We start from the raw sequence: 14,982 nt of genomic DNA on the forward strand, positions 1-14,982 counted from the left end.
AAGACTTTTAGGAGATAAATCATAAAGATTTGGTTATGGTTTGGAAGTGAAGGGTGATGGATAGAGAGGGATCATGAAGAACTCAATGTTTTGTTTTGCCCAGATGAATGAAAGTTTGATCAAATGGTAGAACAACTTCAATAAAGAAATGTAATAGAACTGCTGAGCACTACTGAGAGCCCAGAAATGGTAATTAATCAAGAGTTTATAAATGATACTATTGCATGACTCTCTACACATCTGCTTGGGTGCAGCAGGTACAGAGAAAATGGACAACAGGGCTGTAAGAATGACAAAAAGTCAAGGGGGGCGGGGGCAAGACAAAGGTGTGACTAAAATAATGGGCCATATAATCTAAACTAGACAAAAAAGCCAGGTCTGAAGGTCACCAAGAAGAACAATGAACAAGAGGCTAACACACAAGCTGAAGGAGCTGAGGTAGTCATCAGAGAGCAGGATGCTTGAATCAGATTCTGGATGTGGACTGAAAGAAATGATGACGTGATTCAGAGAGTAACCAGAGGATTAGATAAAAATTATGGGATGCAAGAGATCACTGGTGCCAAAAGATCAAGAAAATGAAAGGCTAGGGTGTTGAATGAATCATCCACTTGTGTGTTAGTGTCACCCATAACAGCAAGATTTTGAATAGAAAGACTGTTTCTCTTTCCTATGTCACCTGTTTCTTGTTTCTCTGTTGCCAAAACACATGATGAGTAATGGGGTTATAACTGAGAGACTGAAAGAGCGGTAAAGTTGAAGAGCATATGTCTCAAAGGAATAGGTTTTCGTATGTTTGCTTTGCCAACAGGGTAAAGAGGTAAGAATCTAGAAAAACCAACGAGAGGAAGAAAACCCCAATCTCATCTCCTGAATCTGAATACCTACTAGCACATAAGAAAATTAATAGCTACTAAATGGGTACTCGTGGGGTCCTCAGGGAAAATGCAAGTTCAGTTAGGGCAAGAGATAGGCTGAACTCCCTGAGAAGAGCCTGAAGATACAGGAGAATTTGCTGATTATACAGATGCACTTTCAGAGGAAGCAGCTGGAGGACTAGAGGGCTGGGTCAGGGTCGACAAAGAAGAGGGCATTTTGAAGATGATGGAGATGATTACAAAAGGTTTTGATGTGTTTTGATGGAAGGTTGAGGTATTCCCATCTGGTAGCTTCTATTTTCTCTATAAAGTCAGAAATGGGATGATTTATCAAGAAGGAAAGGGACAACTGGGGATGGGGAAAAAAGAGAGAAGGTTTAAGACCGTCATGTGGAAGGAGAATCAGATATCTAGAATGTATTAGTCCAACTGAAATAGATGACTTGAATTTACAGTGCTCCAATCTTTCCAACAGTTTGATTTTTTTCCCAAAGGTAAGTGGGTTAGAGGTAAGGATGATGGGATAAGAATATTTAGGAATATTGAAAAGAGAGAAACTACAAGCATGAAGCCACTAGGGTAATGACAGTGGCCTAGCCAGGGCAGGAAGATGGGGGCAGTCTATAAAGAGGTGCATAAATCTGCAGAGACTTTTAAAATGATAATAAAATGGGTTAAAAACAACGAATCTAATGCCTAATGCCAGTGATAAAATAATCCTCCCAGAAAAACAATCTTTTGTTGGTCTAAGTTCTAAACAATTGCTGCAGTGACTGTTTGATTTCTATATGTATGCAATCTTCAAATCAGGATGTTTTCATTATGCATATGCTAATAAATATTATATCAACATGGAAGTTAATTCAAAGAACTCCCAGCTGTACAGTCAGCCCAACGAAGTGGACTAAACTACACACTTCCAATTTGATTAAATTTCAAATGGTTTGGAATCTTCGAAGCTTCCTTTGGACACAGTTTGTGTCCCCAGACTGTCTGGTGTAACATATTCCCACATATTCCCGTGTTTTAACAGTAGGTTCAAAATAAACAATGATAGCAATGTGCAATTTTTCTTAGTTCCAAATCATTTTTTTTCCTGGTGTAGTTTTAGATAAGGTTATTCAGATACAAAAATATTTACAATCAGCCTTGAACAAGGTACAGTAAAATACAAATCTTTAAAACTGCTCCCTGAAGATGGGCACACAGAAACTGTTCAAAAGAAAAAGTATATATATGTATATTTTTTTCAATAAAAGAAAATTTTCTGCTTTTCTTTTTTGGCTATTATCATCTGTTTCATGTGATGATTATTACTGAAAATAATTTTATCATATAGAGAAAGAGGTGTTGAAAATGATCTACTCCAAGTGTCAAAACACTAGGTACATGCTACTGAGAAGTGGTTTTGAATTGACATTACCTTCTCTAGACCCAGAGACATAGGAGGTAGAAGAAACAGTCTCCTCTTCAGAAGGCTTCAGGGTAAATGATACTTTCAGAAGAGAGCCAGAGATTTTACTTACATCTAGCAGTTGTATACTACACATATATAGTAAAGAGGTTGAAGACTTGTATATATTATAGTCACTGAAGAGGGGTTTCAGAAAACACAGAGGAAAGGTCTAGGAGGGAAGTGAGGAGAGAGAGATAATAGATCAAAGGAGAAGCAGCAAACAAAAGATAACAATGTTGAAATAATTCATGGGCAGAGGGTGACAAAAGTCCTTATAAAAGAGTAAGAAGAGTGATCTTCCCCTCTCCTCCTTTGGAGAAGGAAGAGAGAGAGAATGTATAATAGGAAATCATATATACCAATGAAAAAAAGATATTAAATTTGATATAACAGGTAATAAGATGCCATCACAAGTTTTTAAAGGAGAAATTATGTAATGAAAAGATTTACATCAGATTATTCTCTTTGCCAATATTAAATATAGTTCTTTAGACAGAGCTGTACTAAAAAGAGAAGGGAATTTCAGGGAAATCGAATTCCAAATAATTGTAGTAAGAAGGTTAAAACAATCCCCATTTTTTAAAAACTTTGTAAGTTGCAGGGTTGTGAAAATTGTTAAAGAATTCAGAATCAATTTCCTTGTAGAAACCTTCCAGTTTTTCCACACCCTTTTAGTAACTGTTGCAAAATATTCTACAGGCAAATTTCAGTGAACAGAGCAAAATTAAAGGATAGAAAGCATGTCTATTTTAATAGTCATTTTTATAAAATAAAAATTCTGCCAAGTAAATCAAAATCACATTCCACAACATTAACAGCCATCCTGCATTTGTCCAGGTTTAACAGCACCTGTTTCCCACAAAAATCTGTAAAGTTTTTTTTTTTTAAACTACAATTAAGCGTGCAAGGTGCATAAACCTACATACTTGGTAATGCCAAAAGATGTTTCCATCTGGAATATGAATTTGGAAGAAAAACTGCTCACCATTTTAAATTTCTACTTCACAATGTGTGCACATAATATAGATTTACTTAAATATATCAGTGCAACTAAGGGTACATGCTCTGTAAGCCACTTTGGTGCTCAAACCTTTACATCAAAGTTATTTATTTAATTATAATACCTATTTATGGGGGGAGAAGAAAAGAAAAGTAGAAGGGGGATTTAGGTGTAAGAAGTTAAGCTTTGAAGTCAGAAAGGCACAGACTCAGGCCCCCAGCTTTGTTACTTACTTGTAGTATGAAATGGGGCATACTACTCTGAACCTGTTTTCAAATCTCTAAAATGGGTTTAATAACACCAATCTTCCAGGACTGCTTGTGAGAATTAAACTAAACACAAAAAAAGCGAAGACCCAGCACAGTTACCAGGATACAGTAGGCATTCAATTATCATTATTGCTATGCGTCACCTCCCCAGTACCTATCTGTAAGTGCCACAAGAGAAGATACTATGTTTGCTGTACATTAATAGGAGGCAAGGAACTCCAGCACCAGAGTAAAAGAGCCAGTGAGCACTGCCAAAATTAACAACAGGGATGCTGATGCTGCATTTTATTTACTGAATATCTATTATGCATTAGGTATTGCACTTAGCATACATTATCAATACAATACAAGCACTTGACCTATTATAGGCACTGTTATGGAGGTGCCCAAGGTCACACGGTTTTTTCTAACACTCAACTACAACCACAGACCTTACCCCACTCGACCTCACCCCTGCCCCAGTTGGGATTAGCTATTCGTCTCTCATAGAACCCTGTACACTCACCAACGCAGGACCTTTGACACTACTGTAATTGCTTGTCTATGCCTCTGTATCTTCCACAAGAATGGAAACTGTTATTAATACTGTATCCTAGTTCCTCGAGCACAATGTCTGGAACATTTTTACCGGTTTAATGGAGGGAGGAGTAAATGTAGGGATGAAGTGGTAGAGCTAGAATTCCAACTGGTGCCTTTTGACTCCTCATCTTAAACTAATTCTACACCATGGACCCAAGCCCCACCCCCGCCCAGTAATAATCCCATTTTGTAAATTTGTATTATTTTGTAAATTTCACTTAGTCAAGATTTCTATAAAAAATTTGTGGGATTTCTTCAACTCACAAATGAGATGTTCATGAACCAAATTATTACCAAATTCACCACTGATTTCATAAGCTGGTACCTTGAAAACAACCAAATCTAGCTTTTATGTGGCAACCTTTTGGTAAAGTAAGTCAAAAAGGCAGCGAATGTTGACACCAATAACTATAGATCTTATTAAAGTCCAAAATGCAACTCCTAAAATCCTAGTAACAATATTACATACATTTATTATTTTGGAGAGTTACATAAAGCAAAGCAGACAAAAAGCTTGGAAATAAATCCACACATTTTTGAAATATCTGCTTAATTTCACTAAATTGATTTTTCAATAACTGTGTGCATAAATCTGTTAACTACCTAAGTTTAAAGGTTAATTCAAGATCATCTATTGGAAAGCCTAAAAACTTCTACCTGCTTTCTAGATGTCAAAGCTCAAAACTGCATACATAAGTTAGCTAAAGTCAGTGTTCTAGAATGAATAGGCTGTCTACAAATTCCATATATTCAGAATATATTTGAGAAAGATGTATTTCAATTATGGAATTGCAAAAGGAATTACCTCAACTCATAATTTTACCCAATTTCAGCACACAAAAAGACAATTTAAAGGCCCTTAAAGTCATTCTGTTTAAGTATGGATTTCACAGGAGGAGGAAACTTGAAGAATCACTGATCTGGGAGCAACCAATGCTAACGCCTAGGTTGTCATAATCAATCTGCTTTAATTATCAACAAGTTTTTCCCATTTCTGACCAGTCATTTGGAGCTGACCTTTGACAAGTACTTACAAGTCATCGAAATCTCATTTTATTTTATGGCCTCATATTTGTTACTGGGCTAATCTTTACCTGTTCTACATCACACAACAGCTTACATATTTGAATGGCCCAGCAGTAAATTTCCATGGTCCCCCTGGGTCAGTCAGATGTTAGCTGTTAAGTAAAGCTAAAAGGATCTATGCTTCATAAATTTCCTTCAGGGTCCACATTTGCTCTTACAGGCTAGGCTTTCAAGCCCAAACATCTTTATAGCTATGTGCAGTGATTTATTAACTCCTCCTTGTTTTTATCCAAAAAGATCAATCACATATGTATCAATAAGCTGGTGTGCTGGTGACTGCTTTTTATTGTACATATAACCACCTGCCTTTAATACAAACTTGAGTCTAAAGCTTTTGTAAGCTCTTGCGGGACTTTAACAACCTTCACCTGTTTCTAATTTGGTACAAAACATATGGTTTAGCTCTGCTATTTTGTTCTAAGCCAGCCTTTCCTCTTATGGACCCAACAATATAAAAGAAAACAAATCCAGAGCACAAAAACCTAAATTTGGAGGATGTTACACACACTTGGCCCATTACTTCTGAATAGCAGTTTTGACATATAACAGGAATAAATTATTATTATTATTATTTAGTTTCCTTTTAAAATTTTTATTTATTTATTTATTTTAACATATTTATTGGAATATAATTGCTTTACATTGTTGTGTTAGTTTCTGCTGTATAACAAAGTGAATCAGCTATACGTATACATATATCCCCATATCCCCTCCCTCTTGCGTCTCCCTCCCTCCCACCCTCCCTATCCCACCCCTCTAGGTGGTCACAAAGCACTGAGTTGATCTCCCTGTGCTATGCAGCTGCTTCCCACTAGCTATCTATTTTACATTTGGTAGTGTATATAAACTCAAAATGGATTAAAGACCTAAATGTAAATTATTTTATAGTTATGAAATTATTACATTCCTTTACAAACAATTAGATGTGTCCTACATTACTCTTGAGGTTTCTAAGAATTATGTTCAAACTGTGAAAATGGCTGTTTAACCTTAGGACCTCAAAAAAGGTAACAGCCATATCTAGTTGCCTCTGAGGTTACGGAAGAGAGTTCCTATCTTTACATTCAGGAATCTTCATTTGGTCAGGTGAAACCAAGGTTTTCTTTTCTCTTTCCTTATCCCTCTCTAAATTAGACCAAACGTTTAAGAAGAGGCAGGGTGCCGGCAGAGAGAGAACCACCACCTAACACAGCATGGTAAAGTCAATACTAAAATTAAGAGTGTCTGGGTGACAGGGCAGGGAGGAGTAAATCCTAAGGAAAAAGTGACTAACAGAAATGTCTAGGAAAGGCAGAGAAGTCAACATAGCCTCCCACGGCTCTCCCAGACTCTTCTACACATAGTTACTTTTGCAGTCATGGTGGGACCTGACAACACTGGCCACAGCTGGCATTTAATCTCCCATTCAAATTCCTCTCATCCTTTGAGTCCCAATGCAAATACTCAATCCACTGAAGCCTCCCCACCAAGTCCCAGATCAGAATGGATGGTGCTTTAAGATTCATCAGTATTTATCCTCCATTTGGAAGCAGGTAATCACATTACGGATTTGCTTTAAGATCATATATTTACCTATCTCTCTCATACAATAATTTACATAACAGGCACTGAATAAATGTTTGTTGAATTGTATTAAATTGGTTTACAAATAAAAAGGTTTTGTATAAATAAAACATACTTAAAAATTAATGTTTATTTATCAAAAGAATATATGTACATGGTTTAAAAAGTCAAATTGCTCTACAAACTTGATGGTAAAAATATTAGCTTATATGTTTCTTAGGTAATGCCTTACCTCTCCCTCAACTCCTAAACCCCTGAGCCAACAATTCTCAATGCTTTAAGCTGCTTTTTAAAGTATTTACCCTACATATACATAATTAATATTCTATATTCCTGTTTCTTGATTCTCTGGTCTTAAAAACAACCTACTGGAAAAGATGAGGATTTCTCTCTCTTACACACTGCTTCCCCATCTCTTCCCAAAACAACCACACTTCTTCCTCCCATTCTCTCAACAAGGTCAACGCCACATTTTGGGGGAATTCCCTGGCAGTCCAGTGTTTAGAACTCAGCGCTTTCAGTGCCGGGGCCCGGGTTCAACCCCTAGTCAGGGAACTAAGATCCCACAAGCTGCGCATGGCCAAAAATAAACAAACAAACAAAAACACATTCTTTGGTGAAATCAATGTGCAATGTTACAGTATTATAACTACATAATTATTATTTTGAATAGAGCCATATAATGAATGATATTTATATTTTCTTTCTTTTCAACTTGGTTCTTCCTGGAGTTAATTACCATCTAATTTCTTCATTTGTTAAATTTATTGATGTACCTCTAACTAATTCATTCTCTGACTCCCTGAAAGCAATGAAAATTCCCTCAAAATATAATTAAATACATCAGATAATCTTTCACTCTTTCCTTGTCCTCCTGCTCTCTAGGCCAGTTGAAGAGTTGACCTTCTACAATTTCCCTTCACCATCATCCTGAGATCCCTCTGCTTCTCTGCTGTGCTGGATCCCTTCTTTTCCTTGAATGATGTTTTACTTTTACTTGGTTTATTCCCCTGTATTAATAGAGCACATCTTCCAAGAGTTTCCTAGGAAAGGTGCATAGGGAGATTTTTTTTTAGGACCTCCATGTCTGAAAAGACTTTTCTACCATGTATTTGACTGATAGTTTGACAGATATAGGCACACCTGGTTTTTACTGTGCTTCACTATATTGTGCTTCGCAGATACTGCATTTTTTACAAATGGAAGGTTGTGGCAATCCTGCATCAAGTAAGTCTATCAGCGCCACTTTTTCCAACAGCATTTGCTCACTTCACCCCTCTGTGCCACATTTTGGTAATTTTTACAATATTTCAAACTTTTCCACTATTATCATATTCGTTATGGTGATCTGTGATCAGTGATGTTTGCTGTTACTATTGCAAAAAGATTATGACTGGCTGAAGGCTCAGATGATGGTTAGCATTTTTTAGCAGTATTTTTTCATTAAGGTATGTGCACTGTTTTTTAGACATAATGTTATTGCACACAACAGACTACAATATAGTGTAAACATAACTTTTATAGCACTAGGAACCCAAAAAATTCGTGTGATTTGCTTTATTGTGGTGGTCTAGAATCAAGCCCACAGCATTGCCCAGGGATGCCATATATAAGCCAAGCTTATAGAAATAATTTTCCCATGGTATTCTGAGGGCACTGTTCCATCACTTTCTACCTTTCAGTGTTGCCTTTGAGCAGTCAGATATCACGATTCCCATTCCATTGTATTTTTCCCCCTCTGCAAGGCTTTAGAATCTTCACTTTACCTCTAGCATTTCGAAATATCACAGTGCTTGGCGCTCACTGGGCTCCCACAATCTGAAATCAAGTCCTTCATATTATTAGAATTTTTCTTATGGTATTTCTTGAATAATTTCCTACCCTCTTGTTTTCTCTTCCTTTTCTGTACTCACCATTAAATGAATGTTGGATTATCAGATATTTGAAGAATGGCTCTGATTTCTTATCTTTGCTCTCATATTTTGAATCTCTGCCTTTTGTATTTTTTCTTTTTTTGAGCTTTCCTTAACTTCACATTCCAACTCTGTCCTGTTTTTTTTTATTCCATCATTTTACTTTCTGAAGCTTTGTTTGCTTGTCTTTTAATGAACGCTTATTTTCATACCATCTTGTTTTTGTTCTTAGATGTAGTACTTTCCCTTGTCTCATAGAGCATATTAATTACCATCTAATTCGCTCTTTCTTTGTCCTCCTGCTCTCTAGGCCAGTTGAAGAGTTGACCTTCTACAATTTCCCTTCACCATCATCCTGAGATCCCTCTGCTTCTCTGCTGTGCTGGATCCCTTCTTTTCCTTGAATGATGTTTTACTTTTACTTGGTTTATTCCCCTGTATTAATAGAGCACATCTATTAATAGTGCATATTAATAGTCTTTAAATTTTGCTTTTTATACTTTTAAAATACAGATGTTTAAATGAACAATGATAGATCATGTATATCATTCTGCAACTCACTTTTCCCCTCAGTACTGTTTTTTAAGAGGTATTTTTGCTGATATAAATATGTAATGCATTTCTTTGAACTCCTAATTAGTACTCTATCTTATGGATATTCAGACTTTACTTCTCTACTTCCTTACTGACGAAGATTTAGGCTGTTTCTATTTTTTTCTAATTTTTGCCCTCCTTTGAGCAACTTTTTCTAGTATGAATACAGTTTCTAAGTATGTCCCCATTTTACTAGATTCCTCCAGAATGTTGCTGATGCTAACCCTAGAGAACAATGTGTAGCTTTGGAAGTAAATTTGACCTGTGACTCAGGTTACACATCAATACAAGGGGAATAATAACAGCATTAATCTCATACTGCTATTGTGACTATATAATTTTCAATAGTACCTGAAACATAGTAAGAGCAACTATAACTTTCTGAGTGATTACTTTTGTTGTTATTAATCTTTATATTCCTAGAATAAAGTACAGAGCCTACTCATATCTGTCGTGGGTTTTTACTGTGTGCACTTGGCTAAATAAGAACTATTTCCCAGAATACCAGCACATGTGTGGATCCAGGCTAGAGCTGAACAAAAACTGGCATGAGATTTGGAGAACAGAAGTGAAGCAGCAGCCATGAAGCTCTGAAGTGAATGGTGGTTAGACCCAGTAAGAGACAGACATAGGCTGCCTGCAGATTCCATCTGGTCTTGGTGCTCCTGTTCTGCATCTAGCTCTTGTTCCCAACTGCTGGTGCTGCTGACAAATAGTGACTCCAGGCCCACTAACAGATGCAGTGGTAACAGTCCTCCATAGATGTTTCCCCACCTGCTCTCCTTTGGGGTTCCACTCGGCAGCTGGTTAGATCTTGCTTCCCACCTCCTGGCCTGAGCTGTCCAACCTGCACCAAGCTTCTGAAGGGCTGGTTAGTGACTTTCTCTGATCCTCCAACTCCCCCTTTTGGATTCTTCTCCAGCTTCTCCCACAGTTTTGTAATATCTTATGCTTATAATAAATCCCTTATACCATAAGACTCATAGTGATTCTGCTTTCCTGACTGAAATCTGACTGATGGAATTAATATCCTTTCATAATTCTTTGAGCTGTTTCTTTTAACTACTGAACCAAAAGCTTTTTATATTGTCTGGATTCCATCCTTCTTTCTTTCCTTCCTTTCTCCCTCTTTCCTCCTTCCTTTCTTTCTTTTGCTATTTACATGCTAAAGTTTTCACTCACTAACTTATAAAAGGAAATTTTTGTTTTAAATTGAATCTTGACAGGAAGAAGGGATTCTCCCATGATTTTCTGGACAAAAAACCAAAGTCTCCAAAAAGTATTTGGGTATCCTATTTATTTTTTAGCCAAACTAATTTCTGATATATTTTCATAAAAATCAGAGCAGCAGGACTAGTTAAACCAGGTACATATATGTGTACATTCGTTTATTCAGATATTTTATGTCCTTCATTATCATTTTTATAATGTTATATATTTTTCATTGATAAAGGTCTTTCACATTTCTATTAAATATATTACGAGGTACTGATATTGTGGTCACTCTCTATTTGGTTATTACTGGTATACAGAATTTACTTAATTTTCATGTTGATCTTATATCCCACAAATGTGCTAGTTTTCTAATTCTAATAGTTTGCAGATTCCCTCACAGCTTCTACATAACATTCATATCTGCAAAAGACAATTTTGTCCCTTTACCTAAAATATTTATACTTCATCTCTTTTCTCCATTTAATTATATAGACCAGGACCTCAAGCATAACATTTTTAAATATTTTATTGTATAATAACTGGCATCCTTATCTGCTTTCTTTTTTTTTTTTTTTTTTTTTTTTTTTTTTTTTTTTTTGTGGTACACGGGCCTCTCACTGTTGTGGCCTCTCCCGTTGCGGAGCACAGGCTCCGGATGCGCAGGCTCAGCAGCCATGGCTCACGGGCCCAGCCGCTCCGCGGCATATGGGATCCTCCCAGACCGGGGCACGAACCCGTATCCCCTGCATCGGCAGGCGGACTCTCAACCACTGCGCCACCAGGGAGGCCCCTTATCTGCTTTCTTTAATGGAAATAGTTTCACTATTTAGCCTAATGGTTGTTAATAGGATTGATATCTGTTCTTTAGCATTTTAAGGAAATTCCGTTTTTTCTAGTTTTCAAATAGTTTCTATAACAACGACTAGTACTCTTTACAATCATTTGAGGCTTTACCATGTGCCATATATATTTTACATATACTGGCTCATTGAATCCACCCAAACACCTAATGAGGTGGGTACTATTATTATCTCCATTTTACAGACAATAAAGTAAAGCGTTGGGAGATCAAGTAATTTGTCCAAGGTCACATGATATAACTGTTTTCTAGTATTATTTTTAAAAAATACAAAACATTTCTCAGATTAAAACAACATATAAATCTTAAAAGTTCTCATTACAAGGAAAAAATTTGTAACTTTGTATGGTGATGGATGGCAGCTAGCCTTATTGTCGTCATCAGCTCTCAGCATATACAAATATTGAATCATTATATTGTATACCTGAAACTAATATAATGTTATATGTCCATCACACCTCAATTTTTTAAAAAAGCCACTCATTTATTAGCTCATATTTTTTGTAGGTCAGAAGTCCAGGCACAGCAGAGTTGGTTGGGTTCTCTGCCCAACATCTAACAAGCATGAAATCAAGATAATACCATACACAGTAAGTAAGAGTTTAGATTCAAACTCATGCCACCTGGTTCTACAGTTTATGCTCCTCATCAAAACCTATTATTGTCTTTCTAAATAAGTGTTGAATTTTATTGAATGCTTTTTCTGCACTTAGTAAAAAAACAACCACATATTTCTGTTTATCTGTTAATGAGTGAATTATGTGGAAGACTTTTTAGTGTTGAGCCACTGACTCTTCTCAACTGCTAGATTCAGCTTGCACACATTTTAATTTATATTTTTGTATTTATGTCCATAAATCAGTTTGTCTACCAAGTCTGTTTTTCATATTGTCCTGATCAGGTTGTTTATTAAATGCCTTCAAGGCAAAAGCTTGCTCACCTTATCTCTCTAGGTTCTTGCCATCACTCAGTTTTTGACCTAAGTATTCTTTATTTTATTGTTAACTAATAGATACATTTAAGATTCTTTTTTGGGGCTTCCCTGGTGGCGCAGTGGTTGAGAATCTGCCTGCAATGCAGGGGACACGGGTTTGAGACCTGGTCTGGGAAGATCCCACATGCCGTGGAGCAACTAGGCCCATGAGCCACAACTACTGAGCCTGTGCATCTAGAGCTTGTGCTCCGCAACAAGACGAGGCCATGACAGTGAGAGGCCCGCGCACCGTCATGAAGAGTGGCCCCCGCTCACCGCAACTAGAGAGAGCCCTTGTACAGAAACAAAGCCCCAACACAGCCAAAAATATAAATAAATAAATAATTAATTAAATAATTAAAAAAAAAAAAGCATTAAGAGAATGATGATCAGAAAAAAAAAAAAAAAAGATTCTTTTTTTAATCCTACATTTTCAGTGTTGGTCCAGACATCTATTCTATCATGCTCTGGAAACAGATCTTATTCAGTTTTCCTATTTCTTTTTAAATCAATTTTGTTCTATTTTATATACTTTTTGCTAAAAAATTCCATTCTACCTAAAAGTTGTTCACAGTATGTTATGATTTTTCAGTCTCTGTTGTATCTATGTGTCTCCTTTTTTGTTGTCATAATTTCCTCTCTGTATTTTTTTACTCAGCCACTTTTAAATAATACTTTTTCATTGCCATTCCCTCTAATCTCTATTCCTAGAATATTCCTATTAGATACATGTTGACACCTCTTAATTAACCTCTGTGTCCTATAACTTCTGTCTCATATATCTCTTTATCTCTCTGGGCTGCATTCTGGGTGACATTTTTCATTTCTATTTACTATTCACAAATTCTCGCTTAAGTGTGTTTAGTCTACTATTTATGAGGGTCTTTTTAAAAAATACATTTTTCTATGTCTTTTGAGTCACAACTACCTATTTCTTTTTATTTTTAATTTATTTGGCTGCACCTGGTCTTAGCTGTAGCACATGGGATCTTCATTGCATGGCAGGTGGGATCTTTTTAATTGCGGCATGCAGGACCTTTAGTTGCAGCATGTGGGATCTAGTTCCCTGGCCAGGGATCGAACCCGGGGCCCCTGCATTGGGAACATGGAGTCTCAGCCACTGGACCACCAGGGAAGTCCCAACAACTACCTATTTCTGTTTCATAAAATCTCATTCTTTTTTTATGGATGCTATTTCCTCCTTTGAGAATTCTGAAATTCTTAAAAGTCTTTTTTTATATTATTATTTCTACTTCCTTATATGTGTATTCTCCTATTTTTTGGCCTTTCTTCATATGTTCATGGATTTCCCCTTTGGGTTTCCTACCCCCAGGACGTTTCATAAAAGATTAAAGTAGAAAAGAGTCAACTGAAAGAGCTATAAACAATTTAACCCTCAGTAGTGTATGACACCTAGATGAAGAGAGTGTATACTCAAATTGAGTTTTAGTGTCTTCCAGGAGTTCAAGTGTTTGAAACACAATAGAGAAAAGAGGAATATTTTACTCAAAAGACATCTGGTGAACATAATGATTATCTGAGTTCTAGGAATCGATCTTTTTCTAATATTATCTGATGTTGCTCTGTGTATACACGTGTACATTCAGGCACACCCATGTGTGAAACTCATGACAATGAATCATTTCTAATTTAATATTTGTAACCTTTTATTTCATTGGCTAGTTTTGAGTGTGAAAACACTGCTTACTGTTCCTCTGAATTAGTCCTGTCAAACAATTAGGTCCTGATGTCAGCATATTTTTGCAGGGAGTGAGGACTGGGTCATTTAAGCATAATTACATTATTTTCACTGGAAAAGTCAAAAAAACTGAAATAGATATTCTGAACTAATAACTTTTAAGTTGGTCCTAAAACTTTATCTAAGAAGTACTTTCTAGTCAATAATCGGGCCTTTACTCTTAGTGACAAAATGACTGTTGAGACTAGTCCCAAACCACCCATCAACCAGCCATATCATTCTCTGCTCAAAATCAGATTGTCTTTCTTGCTCTCCCAGGGGTATGTCTGATGAATCTTGCAATGTGTTCATAAGACAACGTAAAGAAAGGAGTGTTACTGAATAAAAGGCACAAAACAAGGTATTTTTATTATCTCTCAAATTACATAATAAGCTGAGATAACATGCTCACTTTCTTAGTCTGTATCTGCTCTATAAAAACATCTAGCCGTTACAGAATTGATTTTAAACTAATCATTTATTTTAAAAAGGAAAAAAGATGGTTTTAACTGTTTTTTTTTAAATGATAGAGTAGGCTTTATTCAAATCTGTTTGTTAAACAGACTATTTTCACAACATATAAATCTACTTTTCAGTGATCCGTTCCATCATTGCTACCATATACTTTTAAAAATTCAGAATTATTTTTTCAAAGAGAGAAATGATCAAATTCCAGTTCATACATCTTATAAATATTTTACATCTAACACACACAGCTTTACAGTTCATGCAACAGGTAGTGTCTAAAAAATCGGTTAATAAATCTCAAGAACATTGAAATGGCTAAACAGTGTCTTCTAGATTTTTTTCGTAAGAAAAGTAATCTGTAAACATCTTTACCTTCAGTTCAAGCTTGGTC

At 36.1% G+C, this 14,982-nt stretch overlaps 1 protein-coding gene across 3 annotated transcripts in view; it reads right to left on the reverse strand.

Annotated features, from left to right (window-relative positions):
- UVRAG (UV radiation resistance associated) overlaps positions 1–14,982 on the reverse strand; it is a gene marked incomplete at both ends in the record, with an annotated part of 308,282 nt that overhangs the window by 89,180 nt on the left and 204,120 nt on the right. The gene's annotated exons all lie outside the window — the stretch shown is intronic.

The sequence above is a fragment of the Hyperoodon ampullatus genome (genome assembly GCF_949752795.1).
Source record: "Hyperoodon ampullatus genome assembly, chromosome: 7".
Classification (NCBI taxonomy): Eukaryota; Metazoa; Chordata; class Mammalia; order Artiodactyla; family Ziphiidae; genus Hyperoodon; species Hyperoodon ampullatus.